Genomic DNA, 21,235 nt, shown 5'->3' on the forward strand with positions numbered 1-21,235 from the left:
TAAGAGAGAAAAGCCAAGTTGTAAAAATGGTTAGATTTCTCTGCTATTAGGTGATAAGGGCTGCACTTGGCTTCATGTTGGAAAATGCATTCCCCATCCTCTCTCCTATACAGAGAAGATGGTGTTTCCAAATGGAGATTTTGGAAGAATTACACCATTGAGACACAATGGAAAAGATTATGGCTTTTGGCTCAGGTAAATTCCGCCTCTGCTTATACAACAGAAAACACCTTAAAAGTGGTACATTGGTGGTATCAGATGCCAGTTCACATTGTCCATGGTTCATCCATGATGTTGGCAGTACTAAGGGGACTTGTTATCAGTCATGGCCCAGTAATTTAGACATTTGGGGGACTTGTGTCCTTGGAAATATCCAAAATAATTTGGGAGCCCATGGATTACTCACCCCAATAGTGCTTTGAAGGCCTAATGCCGATAGAAAGACAAAGGATGCATTGACTCTTCTCTTAGTAGCTGCTCAATTGTAGTTCAAGCCTGGAAGGCCTTACAAAGACTATCCCCCTGGATTTATGGCACAAAAATGTTTGGGTGATTGGTGATCACTGAGAAAATAACTCATAATTTAAAAGTGATAAAAGGAACGAAAACCAAGTGCTATTTATTTATTATACAAATGATACTGGTCTTAAGGATATATTCTCCAAAGCACTGTTGCAAATAAGGTTATCATAAATAGTATGGCCTGGACTACACTCTTCTCTGGGAACGACTTGCCTGTGACAGATAAGACAGTTTTTCTGCTGTTCCCCCGGACCTTATATGATGGACGTATGGATAATCTATATGAATAGGTAAGAAGCACTCATGTTAATGTATAACCTGATACCAGTTACTGGAGAGGGGGAAGAGATTAGGGCTGTTGTGTTATATACTTTAATGTTTTACAAAAGCCAATCATTTATATATGTATTAAAAAAAACTACACTTCTTTAATTGAAATCTGCTGGCCGATGAAAATGTGGGCATCCATTTTAGTAAAATTAAAAGGACCTCTTAATTTAGTAAAATTAAAAGGACGATCAGTTGCCAGGTTCCTAACAGATTCTGGAGGAAGAGATTGTTTTAGAAGTCAAATATTCCAAGGTTTGCATAAACATGCTATCCTAACCCTGGCACACATTTGACTTGTGCATGACCACATGTATGTGTGGTTCTGGACAATAAACAAATCGATTGGCCACTCCTACCTGTGGTTCAGATCTCCACTCCTGGCACTGTGGGGTGCATGTTCACACACACATGCCAGCTCATCCCCAGTGCCAAACTCAAGGTGTGAGTGGGAAAGCAGCGCTCCCACCACCTGTGTGCCCTGCCTGGGCCGCTGCTACTATGCCACTCAGCCTCAGACAATAGGCAGGCAGGGGGAAAGGACAGAAGCACATGGGATCAGTGCCTGCCTGCTGAGCCGCTGGGTCATAAAGTGCCTCTTGTGTGCAGCCTAGAGGATGAGTGACCCAGTGCCCCATTAGCCACAGTGCCCTGGGTCAGCAGGAGAGGAGCGAATCCATCTCCAAACAAGGTGGGATCGGGGTGCGGAGGAGAAAATGAGTGGTGGGGGAAGAGTGTGAGCGTATAAATCTAATAAAATAATAATAATAATAATAACAAATAATTTAGCTGAGCTGATCGGGGAGGTTTAGGGCAATGAGAGCAGCTGGGTCAAATGGGAAGGGGAGGAGGAAATCAAACTTCAGCTCAGAAGTCACTCAGGGACACTGCCCAGGAGGGATTGGAAGGAAGGCTCGGGGTGAGGAAAGGTGTGCTGGGCAGCAGCCCTGAGAGAGGGAAAGTAGCTGCTTTGGCGGTGCACATGAATATCTCGCTCTCCTCCACTTTACACAATTTCCATGTAAGTGGGAGGGTGCCTGTAAATTATTCTAGCCACAGATAATGACATAATAATATTTCTCTTTGTAAAATACAAGTAACTAATTTAGATGAACGAAAAAGAAAACTGCATTTTGAAAAGCTGTTTTATTATGAAAGTATTCAATAACTATCAATAAATTTATTCCAACTCTGTATTTCTTTCCTGTGGCATATGAAAATACGAGAAAAGTAGTCCTAGCCAAGTAAGTCCTACTGAATTCAATGGGCCTCAGTCCCATGAAAGTGAAGTTAGGATTCCACCCTTAGAATTGTATCCAACCAAGTCCTTCCGACAGTAGACTCATTACAATTAATGTACCTAAGCAGGTCATGTCCATTAACTCAGTGGGTCAACTCTGAGTAGGACTAGCACTGGATTTTACCTTCAACCTTCTACCACCTAATAAAATGAGATGGCTGCTATCTAAAATACCCAACCAAGTTATACATTTTATATACTGACTGCAATCCCTTTAACAGATGCCCTATTTTTGCCCATGAAACCGACTTTAGTAGAACATATGATTCCGCTGTCACAGTGTGACAGGATCTAATCTTAGAAACTCTGCAGTGGGCTCTCTCTGGGCGATAAAGGGCAAAAAAGCAACACAGAAATTCTACAGTATTCAAAGAGAATTTCTAAAATGAGAGCACGTTGTCATTCAACCCAACGGCCATCTCTCTTATGAAAAGCTAAACAGTGTATTCTGAGAGAGTGCACTTAATGGATCACATTCTTTCCCTGCCTTAGAAAGAGGAATCCTGTACTGACTGTGCCTGTGTTTTTAGCCCGTCTGTCATCCAGCTTAAATGTATGTTAAGCAGTGTTCTAATGATCACTGACTTTAATTTTATGCATTTCATTGCCATTCAATACTCACCTTACAATTTTCTCCTTCACAGAACTGCCAAAGCTTTCCTTCATGCAGCTGACAAAATGATGCCACATTAAATGTGCAGTGCCCCATCTGCACTATACAGTGGTACCTCGGGTTACATACGCTTCAGGTTACATACGCTTCAGGTTACAGACTCCGCTAACCCAGAAATAGTGCCTCAGGACGGGAATAGAAATCTTGCTCTGGCGGTGTGGCAGCAGCAGGAGGCCCCATTAGCTAGAGTAGTGCTTCAGGTTAAGAACAGTTTCAGGTTAAGAACGGACCTCCGCAACGAATTAAGTACTTAACCCGAGGCACCACTGTACATTTACTGCTGTACTATGCCGCTTTAAATAGTCATGGTTTTCCAAAGCATCCTGGGAACTGTAGGTTGTTAAGGGTGCTGAGAGTTGTCAGGAGACCCCTATTCTCCCCACAGAATGGTTTAAAAACCTCTTTGAAAGGAATTGTAGCTCTATGAGGGGAATAGGGGTCTCCTAATAACACTCAGCACCTTGAACAACCTACAGTTCCCAGGATGCTTTGCAGGAAGCCACGCCTGTTTAAAGTGCTATGAATCAGTTTTAAGTGTATAGTGCAGATCGGGACTAACACACCACAAGACTCCATTGTTTTTGCTGCAACAGCAGAGACAAGGCTACCCTTATTAGAAATATTATTGTGACAGTCACAATAGGCAGGGCTCTTCCTATGTTTGTATGCTTAATACTCTTACTGTATTTCAATATTCCACTTTTTGTGCTGGTTTTTATTGCAATGGGGCGTTTCCTATTTTTATCTTTTGTTAGCAGGTGGGAGTTGGTTTTTTTGACTGGATTGTAAACTGCTTTGTGGAGGAACTTCTTCAAAAAGCGGAGCATAAATTTTCAAAGAAATAAGTATATGAAAATAGACAGGATGCTTATTCCTGACAGCAAAGGTAAAGAGGTAAAGGTAAAGGACCCCTGGACGGTTAAGTCCAGTCAAAGGCAACTATGGGGTTGCGGCGCTCATCTCGCTTTCAGGCCAAGGGAGCCGACGTTTGTCCACAGACAGCTTTCCAGGTCATGTGGCCAGCATGACTTAACCACTTCTGGCACAGCAGAACATTGTGATGGAAACCAGAGCGCACGGAAACGCCGTTTACTTTCCTGCCACAACAGTACCTATTTATCTACTTGATTGGCGTGCTTTCAAACTGCTAGGGAGGCAGGAGGTGGGACAGAGCAACAGGAGCTCACCCTGTTGTGTGGATTCAAACTGCCAACCTTCCGATCAGCAAGCCCAAGAGGCTCAGTGGTTTAGACTACAACGCCACCCGCATCCCTCTCCTGACAGCAAAAGCATGCTTTCGCCACAATGTCTGGACGAATCCAGTTTGCATGGTTGTGTGAATGTGGCCAGAGGAAGTTGTCTTCAGTCCTGTGACTTAAATGATGCAGGCAGCTGCAAAATGTCTAACAGCCTCACTGAGGTGGGTATAAAAGTCATTCCGCCCTGTCCTTTATGGCTATGAGAGAAAGTGCCTGAATACCTAGAAGTTAAGAACACACTGCTGCTTGTCCAATTCAATGATTAACCAAGTATAACAACCACAACACAGTTCCTGAATGCATCCTCCTTGAAAGTCTTTCTTACAAAAAGTGAAAAATAAAACAACATATGCCCAGATGTGTACAAGGGGGCTGGAAATTTTAACTCAGCTAGTCATCGACACATGACTAGGCCAGAGTTTAAAGTCTGCCCACTTCTGCAGCTTAACACCATTTTTGTAGTTTGATGTTGGTGCATTTTAATTTTGTCCACTTCTCTGTGGAATTAAATTTTTTTAAGAGAGCCAGGCTGTAATGCTTGCATATTCTGCAAAAAAATAAGAAAAACACAAAACATATTAAAAATATTGGAAGGATGTGGGAAGCAAGCAAGCCTTTCATGCTCCTAGAGAAATCCACTCCCCGCCCCACCATTTAACCCAGTCATGTGTGGTCATCACCAAAACTTGGCAAATATGAAACTGGCCATGCTCTTAAATTCTCTTTGAGGACTCCACTTCAGAGTTTTTTGTTGAGGAAGTATGTGTTAGTTACAAACGGCAGTGGTGACTAATTGAGATTTATCTCTGCTGTCAAAAACTGAGGCTGGCATATCAAAGGACTGTCAAGAGCCAAGTCCAGGATCCTGAATCCACTGGATTTTGTTTCTTTTCTCTTTAAGTTTTACTTATTTTTAGTGATGGTTGGATATGATTTAGGCTTCTTCCAATATATGTAAGGCATATCTGTTTTATTTTTAAGATAAGGTAAGGTAAGGTAACCCCTGACCATTAGGTCCAGTCGTGACCGACTCTGGGGTTGCGGCGCTCATCTCGCTTTATTGGCCGAGGAAGCCGGCGTACAGCTTCTGGGTCATGTGGCCAGCATGACTAAGCCGCTTCTGGCGAACCAGAGCAGCACACGGAAACGACGTTTACCTTCCCACCGGAGCAGTACCTATTTATCTACTATCTATAGTAGATAGTAGATCTATCAATTTGACGTGCTTTTGAACTGCTAGGTTGGCAGGAGCAGGGACCGAGCAACAGGAGCTCACCCCATCGCAGGGATTTGAACCGCTGACCTTCTGATCGACAAGTCCTAGGCTCTGTGGTTTAACCCGCCTATATAAAATAGAGTCATTTTCTTGGCCTGTTTTAATGTTCTACTGTCAAAAGATTTAAGATGGCAGATTTTCTGCCTGTGTAACCTAGAGTTGGACAACATGGAGCTCTTCAAATACTGCTGGACTACAACTCCCATCATCCTTGACAATTGACCACACTGACCGCGACTAATGGGAGTTGTGGTCCAGCAACTGAAGGGTACCACACTGGCTACGCCGGTCATGCGGTTGCCCTGGGCACAAAATTTCCTTGAGGCTAGGAAAAACAATTACACATATAATAATTACATGTTTTAATAGAACTTCATGAAGATCTGCGTATATAGTTATAATGCATGGTATAATCCTGGTATAATGCATAATGCATTAAATGACTTGCTGTAACACCATACCTTTTTCTGTACTCACAGACTAACTGCACATGCCTATTTTCAACACAGGGTCATACTGTCCAACCAGGACATGGGATTGTGCCTCCTTCCCTGAGCCCGGGGACCATTTGCCCAGCTTAGGGAAGGAGGCACAGTGCTCTGAGAGGGCCTGAAAGCCCTCCTGTCTCCTTCCCCGCCAAAAATTGCTGGTACTGCATACCGTTGTGTACTGCCAGAAAAAAGCACTGCTCTGAGTATCTTCCATGATGTGAACAATAAATTTATTATCAAACAGTTCACATACTATCTGAATGTTCTAATAGCCCTGCTATGATTGCTAGTTCTCAGCTTGTCATTTAAATAATAATGATTGGTTATAATGGAAGCTGTGGTTTCATATTTTCTATTCCATCGTATTGATGGGTTGACAGTAATAAAAACCTGGCTGACTCTTCCTTTTAGGATTGCTATGAGTGAGCATTAAAACCTTATCTGTGTGGGTCAGGAGTGGGAAGCCTCAGGCTCAAGGGCCAAGAGCTGTGCTCTGGCCCTCAGGACTCTCTGTAGCCCATTCCTAGAGACAACCTTCCTCATTGGTTCTTGTCCATTCCTTCCCTGAATGCTTCATTGAATCAATGCCTCTTTCCTACTTGGAGAGAGAGTTGTGCACATGTACAGAAACCTCTGGTGTTTGCATGGGTACAATGCAGCCTATTGTAGAAAGATAAGAGTCATTTTGGATTCACAGCTGTCCATGAAGGTGCAGGTCAATTCTGTGTCCAGGGCAGCTGTCTGTCAGCTCCATCTGGTATGCAGGCTGAGACCCTACCTGCCCCCAGACTGTCTCGCCAGTGGTGCATGCTTTAGTTATCTCCCGCTTGGACTACTGCAATGCGCTCTATGTGGGGCTACCGTTGAAGGTGACCCGGAAACTACAACTAATCCAGAATGTGGCAGCTAGACTGGTGACTGAGAATGGCTGCCAAGACTATATAACACTGGTCCTGGAAGACCTACATTGGCTCCTAGTACATTTCCGAGCACAATTCAAAGTGTTGGTGCTGACCTTTAAAGCCCTAAACGGCCTTGGCCCAGTGTACCTGAAGGAGCGTCTCCACCACCATTGTTCAGCTCTGTCTCGGAGGCCCAGCTCCTAAGGCCTTCTGGCGGTTCCCTCACCTCAATGCAAGAAGTGAGATTCCAGGGAACCAGGCAGAGGGCCTTCTCAGTAGTGGCACCTGCCCTGTGAAACACCCTCCCATCAGATGTCAAGGAAATAAACAACTATCTGACTTTTAGAAGACATCTGAAGGCAACCCTGTAACAATACATTTTTAATGTATAATGTTTTACCATTTTTATGTGCTATAAGCCAATCAGAGTAGCTGGGATATAAATAATAAAATTATTATTATTTATTATTATTAGTCCCACAGTTGTGACACTCACTTTCGCATCTGGCCTCATCCACGCTTATGATGCGGCCCCTAGATGATTGACCCCTGCAAGAGTATGTGGCCCTCAGGCTTAAAAAGATGGTCTATCCTTGATGCAGGCTTATGCAACATCATGGCGGGCAGGTGAGTGTTTTCAGCTACCCCACCCCTTGCCCTTGGAAGGGACGCTGGGCAAAATCATGGAAGGGGTGTTTCCAGGACTAAGGTGAAACTGAGAAACTCCCTAGTTATTTTTGCTACTGGATGCTGCTTGCTGTTTAAGTACAGTGTTCTTATTATATTTATAATACTGAAATGTGGGGTTTTTTTGTATGTTATTATGTTTGCTTTTGTTGTGCTATTTAATTATGAAATTGTTACTATGTTATTGTTTTGCAATGTTAGGAAATTGTTTTTGTAGTGTTTTGGTTGAAATGTATTCCTGTTTCCTTTGTTGTAAGCTGCTTTGAGTATGTTTTTTTGTCTGGAAAAGTGGCAAACAAATAAAATGGATGAATGAGTGCACATGGGTATACAACCACTGCTACACAGAGAAGTGCCACTGAAACTCAGTATTACTGACTAAAAGCAGTAGCTCCCACAATGTAGGATTGCTGAATGAACAAGTGCCAAGCCCGCCATGTATGAGGTTCAATGAAAATATCATAATACAGCCTGAGAACATGATTATCATCAAGTGATGAACCTAACCCTTTTCTTCATAGTGCACTCCAATGATCAACCCATAATTATCTTCGAAGAAGCAGTTTCATTTCCACTATTCCAGCTTTGAAAATCTGTGAGTATTTTGCTACTTTCATAGTCTGGTAATAACCTCCTTTTACGTTCTACAGCATCTCAAAGTACATTTGAGGGAGTTTCTGCTAATAAGAAAAAATGTATTATCTGGCTACTAGAGATTAATCCAAATATATTTTCAATTCTGAAAAGGAAGAAACTAGTCATTTAGTTTTCCATTTCCCCATCCATTCTCCTTTCAGTTGGAACTGACACATACAAACCAAATCATTATTATATTTCCCATTTTTGTTAATTTAAATTGGAGAATGCATACAATTTCCTTTTCCTTTCATCTCTGCTGCACCTAAAGCAGTCTCACAGTGATGTGAAAACACTTCTTTTGTTCTTAGCATGCTATGTCTTAACTTGCAAATATGGCTGACACAGCATGTAACGCAGGAAACAGCCACTTATAATTCCACTGGCGCATAAGACAAAATCATGGTGCAGCATGACATGGTACCATTTAGATATTTTGGTCCCACCATGTGATAAAGGATCTGGAAACCAAGCCTTACGAGGAACCGTTGAAGGAGCTGGTTTTAGACTGAAGAAGAGAAGAGTGAGATTTGATATGAAAGCCATCTTCAAATATCTGGAGGGCTGTCACATGGAATATTGAGCAAGCTTGTTTTCTGCTGTTCCAGAGGGTATAGGATCTGAACAAACTGATTCAAATTACAAGAAAGAAGATTCTGACTAACCATTAGGAATAAGGTTATGATGTTATTGCTGTTGTTTAGTCGTGTCCGACTCTTCGTGACCCCATGGACCAGAGCACGCCAAGCACTTCTGTCTTCCACTGCCTCCCGCAGTGGTTATGATGGTAAGAGCTATTCAACACTGGAATGGACTACCTTGGAAAGGGGTGGATTCTCTTTCACTGGGTTTTTTTTTAAACAGAGGTTGGATGGCCATTTGTCAGGCATTCTTTAGCTGTGATTCCTGCATTGCTGGTGGTTTGATTAGATGACCCTTGGTGTCCCTTCTACAGGGAGAGTCTTTTAAAAGAGGCCCCGTGGAACATGTGTACTCTGTATCCATGAGGCCTCTTTTAAAGGACTCACTCTGTAACTCTACACTTCTATGATTCTATTATTGATGTCTGCCCATTGGTCATAATGGTTGGAGCTGATGGGAGCTGTAGTTCAAAACATCTGCAGGGTACTATGTTGGCTATCCCTGCACTCCGTAAATGAACCAAAGTCTGCTGTTGGCTCCCATATTTCCCTTACTCCTCTTCTCCTCTGTAAAGAGATTGAAAGCATCCAGTCTAGTTAATCCATACGTTGCTAGACTTCAACTTTCATTATCCCCAGCCAGGCTGAGGTGATCAGAGTTTAACAGTTAGGTATCAGGCCAGTATGCAAAATAAGACCAAAATAAATGGAACCAAGAACTAAAATCCATAATATATAGTCAAAGCAATTTTAAGAAGCAGTGAAACACAACAGGGCAGACATAACATCTAAAATGTCTACACAAACAGAAATGTTTTGACTTGGTGCTGAGAAGACAGCAAAGTTGGCGCTACGTTGTCCTTGTACAAAACTGTATAACTATTTGAGCCTGACCTTCCTTTTTGGATAATCTTCTGGGGGGCCACATGCCATTGGTGGGGAGGGCCAAAGTGGATAGAGCATCAAATGCCAATTTTATCTTTCCACAGTAGGCTAGTTTCTACACACTCAGTCTCCCTTCCATCCAGGGAAGCAAGAGAATGCCAGAGAGCAAGGAAACGTTCTAGTCAGGCAACAACATCCAAGGAAGGCACAGAGAAGAGTTGGTGAGGGCTGAGGGGAAAGTCCCTGGGTCACATTTGGCCTGAGATTACCCACCCCTGTTCTACAGGGAGGATGTTCTACAGCTGTGATGCCCTATGAGGAAACTGTGTGATTTGATGCAGAAAATCATTCTGTGGTGACTCTTCCCATCATCATCAGTAGCTCAATTTCTCCCTAATGCTCGGCTTTGACGTGTTGGCATTCCAATCCTGTCCACTGGGGTATTTTTCCTCCTTTACACTGGTGCAGCCGATTTCTCATTTAAAAGAAGAAAAAAGTTAACGATCACAATTTTTAAAATAAAAAATATGCAGCTCTAAGTTCAAGCGCAAAGCATGCATAACCCGAGACTCCCAAAATAAGCCTCATAGTCATGCTTAATTTAATAGAGAGTTTGTTACTCTGAAAACGCACACACTTGTCTCCAGTACAAACAGTTATTTAAAGGAAGGAAGTTCACCAGGCTTATGCTGAACTGTTTCGGAAGACTTAATATTCTGGAAATGCTCCTTATTTACACTTTGCTCACCTTGTGGAAATGAGGAGACTTAATTTATTAATGAGGTTTAAACTTGCAAAGCTCTTCCTGAGTCCTTGTTGAAAGGAACTTAACAAAGCTTGGAAGGTTAGGATTTTATTTAACATGGCATCATATGTAATGCTACACATACATTATTTCTCCCTGCCTCTTCCAGAGGACTAATTTGGATCATGGGGAATGTAAGTAAACATTTCTCAGCTGGTGGAGCTTTACTCATTTGCATCTCTTGAGTCATTTAAAAGTATCCAAATATATTTGCTTTGTTGGTTTTGGACAAGTCAGTGAGGTCCTGCAGGGAACCAGTTGGTGTGTCCAAACTTGCAGAAAGCAGGATTGAACTTTCCACACATCAAGCAATGCATGGGGTGTTCAATTCTGCTTGGGCAATAGCTTTTCATCCCTATGGGCCAACTTTGATAGGTGGTTGGGACAATCTACCTGATATTATGTCATCATATGATTGACAGGTGGGTTGGTTCACACGAGGAGAGAAAGATATGGCCCATTGGACCAAAAAAGGTCCCTAATCCTGGTATATAGAATGCCAATCTAACATGCTTCTTCAACTGAGTTCATTGCTGTCAAGTCTATCAGATAGCACCAGACCTCACAAAATGGTTTGATTTTTCGTCTGTTACTATTTATTTGCGGGTTTATAAGCTTCTCCACAACCAAAAGTTACTGAAGTGCTGTACAATAAAATAAAATAAGATAAAATATAAAATGCCGGGAAACTAAAGGGAACAAAACCATTTCTACAATTTTACAGTTATTGTTACATTAAATGGCTGGGCCACATTTCAGGGAAAGCCTTCTGAATTTTAAAATGCCAGGCGCTTCTCTGATTTCAGTTACTATACAGATATATAAAATCAATATTCACCTTCCCGTAAAAATAGATAAACTGGTACGATGCTTAAAAAATTGCGAGCATTATTCATGAGTTCTTTGAATGAGTGTAGGCATAGAGTATGTAGGAATAGCAGGTGCAGACATGCTGATCCAACCCTCAGTGTCCTCATCTATGGCTGCTCCACCCTGACCTTCCTGCATTGAGAGGAAAGGTCTGAATGCGGCTTCTCAGTGTGTTCAGCTGAAGCCTTCCCACTATTAGGAATCCTGCTGATGGTTAGTCTAGACAATACTGAGCCAGATGGACCAATAGTATGACAGTATATGGTAAAGGTGTTCACTGATCTCAAGATTCTAATCTGGAGCCAAATTTAGTCTGAAGCACTGTGGAGGCTGCCTGCTTTGGTTTAGGTCCAAATTTTGACTTGGAAAAAATGAAGTGTTGTTTCTTCCCCAATTCACTACTATGGGTAACACTAATGATACCTATAACTTTTCTTCCTTTTGACAGAACCGGATGACATTTGCATGCATAGTAGCTCCTCAGGGTGAATAAAGCCTGCCAAATTATGGAAAACAGGTCTAGGGATTTTGTGCTGGGCACCTTTAAAGATTTTTTTTTTTAATGAACTATTTATAACTTTTTTGGCAGAATCAGCTGGAATTTATAGACATTCCCCTTTTGAGGGGAATCCAGCCAAATTTCAGAAAGATAGCTGCTGCGGTTTTCCTGCACATTTTGGGGTAGTTAAAAAAGGAGTTGCTTAATATCTGCTATTGTTTTCTGTATGGAAATGACATACAGTGGTACCTCAGGTTAAGTACTTAATTCTTTCCAGAGATCCGTTCCTAACCTGAAACTGTTCTTAACCTGAAGCCCCACTTTAGCTAATGGGGCCTCCTGCTGCCACCGCGCCGCTGGAGCACGATTTCTGTTCTCATCCTGAAGCAAAGTTCTTAACCTGAGGTACTATTTCTGGGTTAGCAGAGTGTGTAACCTGAAGCGTATGTAACCCGAGGTACCACTGTATATGAGATAAATGCCTCAAGAAAGAAACTTGACAAATTACAGATGAATAGGTTAAGGGTTTTTTCATGCTAGGTGCTTTAAAAGTTGAGAAATAAAAGGGCCTCACTGGGTTTTTGTGGGCAATGCTTTTAGTATGAAAATGGAATATATTGTAGGGGTTCCCTACAACAGTTGCAACAGCAAGATTAGATGGCTTCAGAGGTCGATTAGACAAACTCATGGAAGATGATACTATCAATGGCTACTAATCATGATTGCTAAATTGAACCTCCATGTTTAGAGAGAGTATGTCTCATAGAAACAGAGGTGGCTAACCTGTAGCCCAGATACTGGATTCCAACTCCCTAACTATTGGCCAGGCTGCTAGGGCTGATGGGAGTTGGTGTCCAACAAATCTGGAGGGCCACCATTTCCAGCCTTGTTGGGGGACAACAACAGGGGAAGGCAATTGTCTTCATGCCCTGCTTGTGGCCTTTCCTGAGGTTACCATGTTAGCCACTATAGGACACAGGAGTCTGGACTACATGGATTGTTGGTCTGATCCTGAAAGTCTCTTCTTATGTAGGAAGCATCACCATACCTAGACATAGACCTGCTTTAGATAGTTTTCTGAATCCTGTGCCTTTGGACCACAGAGCTAGCTGGGATCCAACATAAGAACATTCTTAAGAGCCCGCTGGATCAGGCTAGTGGCCCATTTAGTCCAGCACCCTGTTCTCACAGATGCCTATGTGCAAAAGCACTCTCCACTTCTGTGGTTTCCAGCAAATGGTATTCAGAAGAATACTGCCTCTGAGCATGGAAGAAGAGCATGGCCAGCAGGGTTAATAGCCATTGATAGCCTTATCCTCCATGAATTTGTCCAATCCTATTTTAAAGCCATCCAAGTCGGTGGCCACCACTGCCTTCTGCAGGAGCAAATTCCATTAAGTATGTGCTGTGTGAAGTAATACCTTTTTTTTTGTCTGCCCTGCATCTATAGACTAACAGTGAACAGGATCCAGAAGGTGTGGCAACTGCTGTAAGGTCATAAATGAAATGAAAGTTTTCTTTTGCTGAGGCAAAGAATGCTCCAGGATTAGGTGACTCTGCAATTATGCATGGAATTTATGATCCCATACCAGCACATCATTTTCCAGCAAAAAGTAAGTGGCACCAGCCCCTTCCTTCCTCCCTCCCTCTGTGTGTGATTGTAAACACAGCACAGAAAGAAACAGTGACAGTAATGCATAGATGGAAGGCGCAGCATTGCATCAAAGACAAAAAGAACAATTTAAGCTTATATAGGAAGGGGCCCAAGCATTTGTTACAACTTTGACATGGCCCAGTAAATGTGCCTAAACACACCTGATTCTTCTAATCACAATTACTTTACATTTAAACCATCAGAAGTGGTCTCACACCAGTCTCAACAAATTGTGTATTTCAGTTGTCATCAGCCCTCCAGATTCACAGGTAGAGGTTTTCCACATGGCCTGCCATGTGACCATTTAACTGGAAATTGAACCTGAGCCCCACTCTGCATGCAAAACATGTACTCTACCATGAAGCTGTGGTCCCTTCCCTGAACATGTGTGGTCATCACATGGAGCAGGACGTGTGTTTGGACCACTGCAATCCATACACAAGCATTTAAGATTCCTGCTGGATCAGATGAAAGGTCCATCTAGTCTAACATTTTCTTTCCCATGATCAACCAAATGCTTCTGAGATGAGGGCAACAGGACTTCTATGCTGCCACTCAGCAACTGGTATTCAGAAGGATAAATCTATATAGTATGTATGTATACAGGTATCCATCCATCGGTCCCATCCTCCTTTCCATCTGGGAGTTAAAGGCTGAATTGATACATGTCTAGACAAGTCACATCTGATTTTATACCGGAGCTTTCCATAATATTTTGTGTTGAAGTCCATAGATGCTTCCTTACCAGAAGTGAAGCAGAACTCAACATTATGCTACGATTTGATGCATCATTTAAAAAGCTATGTAGAACAGAATCCATTAAGACACCCTTGAAGTTGCAAGGCCATTTCTTCACTAATGGTGGTGCATGAGAAGAGGACAAGAGACAAGGAAGGAGACTGCTAAGAAGGAATGGGTTGTGTAGCTTCCAAATGGTCTTTCTCCATTCTTGTCGAGGTATGGCATTCATAGGATGAGTGTTTCATGAAGCCTGATGAAACCTCATTAGGAAAATGGAGGGTTCGGACTATTCCCAGAGCACACAAGTTTATACTTTATAGGCACAGTTTTATTTAGAAAAACTGCTTCGTGAAATGTTTTCCAATATCAGTTATTAAGGCGACTTCACTTCTGCCTGGAGGCCATTTGTGATCCATATGACTAAACAATCTCATAGCTGGCACCCCCCCCCCACTAAATATGAGTTTCTTTAGCAACATTCATTATTATTTTATATGTTTGGTATACCTATAACCTTTGTATTCTACTGTGGAATATATTTTCCACCAAGGCAGATTAGTCCTGAAGCCAGTTCCATAGAAGTGGATCCAGCAGATGCCATTTTTCTCTCTACTCTGATGCTCAGTTTGGAGAGAACTTTCCAAACATGTTCCAATCTGAATTGGATGTTGCCCTTCAAGTTACTTTGGTGTCTTCAGACACTTAGGATGTAAAAGAGCACTTTTCCTAGAAGAAATTCTCTTGTGAGTCCCATTACTCACCTCTCACAAGTGTGATCATATCCCAAAGAATCTTTTTTTTATGAAGTGCCTTCCTTGCTTCGCTGTGCATATAGCACTTATGCCAGTTTCACACGCCAGGAAGACACCATCTTGCAATGATGCTTAAAGGTTTCTAGAAGGGGCATTGCAGTGTTCCAGATAAGGATTTTTTAATCAAATATATATTAGGACTATTTAATGAGAATTTGAAGGTTGTAAATTATAACAATCCATTAATAATATGGCAAACGAACATCTTAACTAGAAGGAATATGAACATTCACACAACAGATACTTCACAAGATATCTATCCACATAAATGGATTAATATTTTCTTGTATGTTACTGCATACCAATACATTATGATTATGTTTCATTCCTCAACAAAATGGTCATAAGGCTCTCTTTCCTCTTTGACTGACCATATTAGTCCATTTTATGTTATTTACTACATCCCATAGTTCGGTTACTCAGTCTTCAAGTGTCAGAGTTCTTATCTTTTTCCAGTTATGACAAATAGTCAAGCAAGAAGCCATGAACAAGTTTGAGACCATTTCTCTATCATCTGTTAAGGCCAGATCTTTAACACACCAAGTAAAATAACTAATGGATCTGTTGAGAGTATATATCCTGTTATTGCTTCCATTTCTCTTATCACATTATCCTATAATTTATCTTAGGACAAGTCAAGAAAACATGTCTGCATTTATTGTACTGCATCTCTAACATAGTTTATTTGCTGGGCTATAAATGTGATTAAGTCACAATGATGTCAAATATAATAAAAATGAGTTTATAGAAGCTTTCTTAGAGATTTACATTAAATGTCTGTTTGAGGAGAGATTTTGACAGAGCTTTTCCCCAGTGTTAGGTGGTATGTACTCCTTACTTCTATTTGAGTTGGTCCAGCGTGAAATATTCAAAATTATTCACATTTTCTCTCTTGTAACAGTCAAGCAGCTAATAAGTAGTGTGGTGCATTTTAAAAATGTTTCTGTTGGTAGCAATATGTCATAATGAAAAGTCACTTCCTGGGGAATTATATAGAGAAAAAAATATGGGAGGCTACAAGGACCACTGTACAGGAAAAAAGATGGCCGGCCAATGGGTACAAGAAGGCATCCATCTTTCTTTCTCTGTACAATTCTCCAGAAGGGCTGTGCATTAAGTTTTATGGCTCCTTTCTGGAGTATTTAAAAGGCATTTTACTTACTGGGTGCCATACTGTACTAATAATAGCTTCTCCAAGCAGCTTAAAAAAGAAAAAAACAGCCCTCTGAACACCTAATAGGTACTTCAATTTTTTTAAAAAAATGCTAAAAGTGTGACATTTTTAGGATCTGTGCATAATGGAGATGGTGGGGATGCTAGTCAACAGATATAAAAGAGACATTAATCAAATCAAGACAGCTTCATCCAATCCCATTAAGAACACTTAAGATGGAAAAATTCTAAAGGAGTCTGGCATAAGCTAAACATTTTTCTAAAAAGTGAAAATCAAAGACTGTGTATATAGTTCCAGATTACGTTCATGACCTGTTAAGAGTCTTGAGTCTATATTCCAAAACTTCTTTTTTCTTTCTAATATTCCCAGATTTACTGCTTCCAACTAGGGCTCCCAAACTGTGGTCTGCGGACCACCAGTGGTCGTGAGCTTCATTTATGTAATCCACAGCATGTCTGTGGATCTGTTGTTGAAGATGGGAGATGGCACATCAAATGTTCACATTGATTTTTAATTGCATTTAATTGCTTCTCTAATTTCTTATATTGTCTTTTATTGTATTACAATTTTAATTCTGTGGAAAGGAGTTCAAATTGTACTAAAATAAAATACAATATAAGAAATAAAAGAAGCAATGAACATACAATTAAAAATCATATAGCACCTAGCACAACACATTTTATTTGCTACAAGGGGCAGAAAAATCATCAAGTGGTCCACCAAGACCATTAGCAATAGGATATATTTCCAAGTCAGAGAGATTGTGGCTTTCAGAGTTCCAGTGTTTTGAAACAAATAGTTGGAGGTGCTTTCTTCAAGATTGCTGATTTGCTGTTTCGAATCATGTATGAAAGTCTATGGCTATTTCCCCAACATTATGGATGGGGCACCCCATGCTGAAATGTTTAAATAAACAGGGTCAATTCTATCTATCTTTAGCCATTCACTTTTTTCATATATTACCTCATTTTTCCATGTATAAGAAGATGATGCTTTTTGCTAAAAAAAAAAATTAGACAAAAACTGGGTGTCGTCTTATACACTGATAGTGAATGCAGAGTGGGGGGACGTGCGATTAATGGCAGAAGCAAGCAGGCGATTGGCAGCATCGATTGGGCGGGTGATTGGTGGTTGCGGCAAGGCCTGCTGGCGGTTGGCTGTGGCAATTGGGCAGGCGATTGGCAGCTGTGGCCAGGCAGGCAGGTGATTGGCAGCTGTGGCAAGTGGGTGGGTGGGCTGTTGGTGGCGGTGAGCAGGCAGGCAATTGGCGGATGCAACCAGGTGTGCGATCAGCCATGGCTGTGACGGGCAGGCAGGTGAGCAATTGGTGGAAGTGATCCCCACCCCCCAAAAAAGCTGAACAACTTAATTTCTTAATTTTGAGTTTTAAAAAGGTCGTCTTATACATGGGGTCATCTTATACACGGAAAAATACGGTACTTACGAGTCTGAGAGTATACTTCTAGGGCTCTTTCTTTTCTGATTTTCGGGATTAATATGACATTCTGTTGATGCAAAGCAAGCAGGGATAGGGGTGGGGGCAGAGACAGCTGTGCACAGAACTGAGAGCTCTGGTTCTCGAGCTCTAGAAAGCTCCTGACCATGCACAAATTAAAACCTGTGAACATTAGGCTTAGTAGTTGCCAATGTCTATTCAAACCCTGCACTTTGTAGCTATAAAACATCCATGCTTGCATTTCATACTAGTTTCCAATGTGCTCCAGCACTCTCTGTGTTGCATGTGGGTTGGGGGTTGGACGCCTGCTCCCGCTGCTCCAGTTTAACAATGCAACTCTTCTGGAATGAATCCCGTATGTGGTCCTGTATGAGAGGTTTCTCGATCTGCCTCTTCCCACTTCCGCCTTTGTGAATTCTGGCATGCTTGCTGACTTGGCCATGATTCATACACCTGCAAAGAGGCAACACTCCCCGCATGCTGGATGCAGGAGCAGCAGGGAGTCCCTGCCACCCACTGGGCACCTAATATTACACCGGTGTTCCATGCAAAGTATAAAGGTTGCAAAAGTATGATGTTTGCAATCGTACTCGCTTTTCTGTCATGGATACTTTATGCAGGGATGGGGACCCTCAGGCCCGGGGGACAAATGCAGTCTTCCGGGCCTCTTGATCTGGTCCATGGGACTCTCCCTAGCCATATCCCTTCTCCTTAGGCCACATCCCTCAGCAGGGCTTGTTCTTCTACCCAGCTTGCCAGCACGTTGGTAAAACATGCCTGCACAGAACACCTGTAGAATACCACCATCTCTCTCTTCCATGAAAAACACATTTCTGTGAAGCCTTTGGAAGTGTACTGAGTAAGTGTTCCAAAAGGGGAGGTACAGAAGTGATTTTTTAAAAGGAAAAACAAGGGTGCTCCCACCCCAAAGAAACCCAGCCGAATGAAGACTGAGCGTGTTCGGAAGTCGTGGAATTCAGGCTGATTCTAAGGGGTGGACAAACAGAAAACCGGGAGGCAGAGAGGATGAAACTACCTGAAGAACCTGCAACATTTTGCTGTTCCTACATGCTACAACTGGTAAGGGATAAAAGAAAAGATGCATGTATGAAACCAACCTACTGGGTAAGGCTTGTGTAATGAACAAAAAATTGTTACAATAATACTGTTCTGACATAACAGCTTCCTTTGGGGAGACTGAAATAAGGGGCTATTTTAATTTATGTAAAACCAACACAGATGTGAATGTTGTTGTTTAGTCGTTTAGTCATGTCTGACTCTTCGTGACCCCATGGACCAGAGCACGCCAGGCAGTCCTGTCTTCCACTGCCTCCCGCAGTTTGGTCAGACTGATGTTTGTAGCTTTGAGAACACCGTCCAACCATCTCGTCCTCTGTCGTCCCCTTCTCCTTGTGCCCTCCATCTTTCCCAACATCAGGGTCTTTTCCAGGGAGTCTTCTCTTCTCATGAGGTGGCCAAAGTATTGGAGCCTCAGCTTCACGATCTGTCCTTCCAGTGAGCACTCAGGGCTGATTTCCTGAAGAATGGATACGTTTGATCTTCTTGCAGTCCATGGGACTCTCAAGAGTCTCCTCCAGCACCATAATTCAAAAGAATCAATTATTCGGCGATCAGCCTTCTTTATGATCCAGCTCTCACTTCCATACATCACTACTGGGAAAACCATGGCTTTAACTATATGGACCTTTGTTGGCAAGGTGATGTCTCTGCTTTTTAAGGTGCTGTCTAGGTTTACCATCACCTTTCTCCCAAGAAGCAGGCGTCTTTTAATTTCATGACTGCTGTCACCATCTGCAGTGATCATGGAGCCCAAGAAAGTAAAATCTCGCACTGCCTCCATTTCTTCCCCTTCTATTTGCCAGGAGGTGATGGGCCCAGTGGCCATGATCTTCGTTTTTTTGATGTTGAGCTTCAGACCATATTTTGCGCTCTCCTCTTTCACCCTCATTAAAAGGTTCTTTAATTCCTCCTCACTTTCTGCCATCAAGGTTGTGTCATCTGCATATCTGAGGTTGTTGATGTTTCTTCTGGCGATCTTAACTCCGGCTTGGGATTCATCCAGCCCAGCCTTTCGCATGATGGATTCTGCATATAAGTTAAATAAGCAGGGAGACAATATACAGCCTTGCCGTACTCCTTTCCCAATTTTGAATCAATCAGTTGTTCCATATCCAGTTCTAACTGTAGCTTCTTGTCCCACATAGAGATTTCTCAGGAATCTCTATTCAGATGTGAATAGTTCCTTGCATTTCCATTGCTCCACCAGTGTTTTCATGCATTGAGATGGCTGGATATTAACCTTTGATGCTTCTTGTGCTCTTCACAATTAAGAACAATTCATTCTTTATTCAAAAAGGCTGACACCACCAAGATGCTTATGTCATACAATAGATTATGAAGTGTTTTCTCCCCCCGATACATGGGATAATGAGAGACAGAGAGACAAAGCGAGAGAGAGAGAGAGAGAGAGAGAACTATAGAAAACCAAAAAACGCTAGGCTGCTAAAAGGCTAATGAATGGACAATGGAACATGTTTTTCCACACACAGCAGTTAGTCGTCACAATCAATTCTTTGATGAAAAAAGGGAGTTGATCCTGACTACATTTGAATTTTACGATTGTTTGGGGCAGGACATGTCTGAGCATGTCTGAGGTAATTATATGCTTATGGCACAGCTCACATCCCCACTGAAGTCATCAACTTGTACTTATGACATCATAAGTACAAATTGTTTGGGGCTCTCAAAACCGGCATTCACAGCCCACATTCTACCAAGTTATCAATAAGGGTATCTTGGGTTCCATTGTCAACTGCTTTTCTGAAATCAAGCTATACAATGTCCATGGGGTCATACCTAATGCTAGTCATAACCAAAGTACACCAATTTATTTTAATGGACTTCATTAGCAATGGGTCAACAGTGAATAAAACTTAGCTGTGTACAACCCATGGTGCTCCCTGTCTACCAGTAGATCTATCAGAGTCTATCAAAGAAGATTGTTCTGACATGATGCACTACTGATAAACTCATGCTGGCTTCTAGTAATCTTTATCCTAGTTGGTATCTCTCTTGGATTTGAATTTATTTTATGTATGTGCTGCTGTTGTTTAAATCTCACTCACGTTTTTAAATATTAATTTTTAAAGCAACTTTCAGGGTTTGTTTGTTTTTACAATCAAGTGGTGTATAATTTTATGAAATGTGTGCGTGCGTGCAACTGTTTTATATATGATATTATATTGTAAATCGCTTCAGGGTAGTTCATAGGAAGAAATTAATTAATAAAGAAAATAATCGTAAGCAGTGCAGTCTTTCTTAGATGCTGACAGTCTTAATAAAACTGTGCTAGAATTCTGCCTAGTATTAACAGCAGGTTGACTGCTCTGTAGTTTCTTCACTTTCTGAAAACAGGGGCCACATTTGCCCACCTCCAGTCATCTGGCATTTCACCTCTTCTCCAAGAATTACTGAAGATTAGAATAAGCAGCTCTGAAATAGTTTCTGCCTCTCCCTTCAGCACTCCAGGGTGTAATTCATTTGGCCCTGGAGATTTGAACTCATTTAAGGTGTGTCTAACCATCACCATACCTATTCTGGGATG

The 21,235-nt window shown here is 41.8% G+C and overlaps 2 protein-coding genes across 2 annotated transcripts in view; both read right to left on the reverse strand.

Annotated features, from left to right (window-relative positions):
- Nucleotides 1-21,235, reverse strand: part of LOC308591775 (protein phosphatase 1 regulatory subunit 3E-like) — a 231,035-nt gene that overhangs the window by 132,786 nt on the left and 77,014 nt on the right. The gene's annotated exons all lie outside the window — the stretch shown is intronic.
- CDYL2 (chromodomain Y like 2) overlaps nucleotides 1-21,235 on the reverse strand; it is a 74,348-nt gene that overhangs the window by 32,794 nt on the left and 20,319 nt on the right. The window lies entirely within an intron of this gene.

Source organism: Podarcis bocagei (assembly GCF_964188305.1).
Source record: "Podarcis bocagei genome assembly, chromosome: 7".
Lineage (NCBI taxonomy): Eukaryota > Metazoa > Chordata > Lepidosauria > Squamata > Lacertidae > Podarcis > Podarcis bocagei.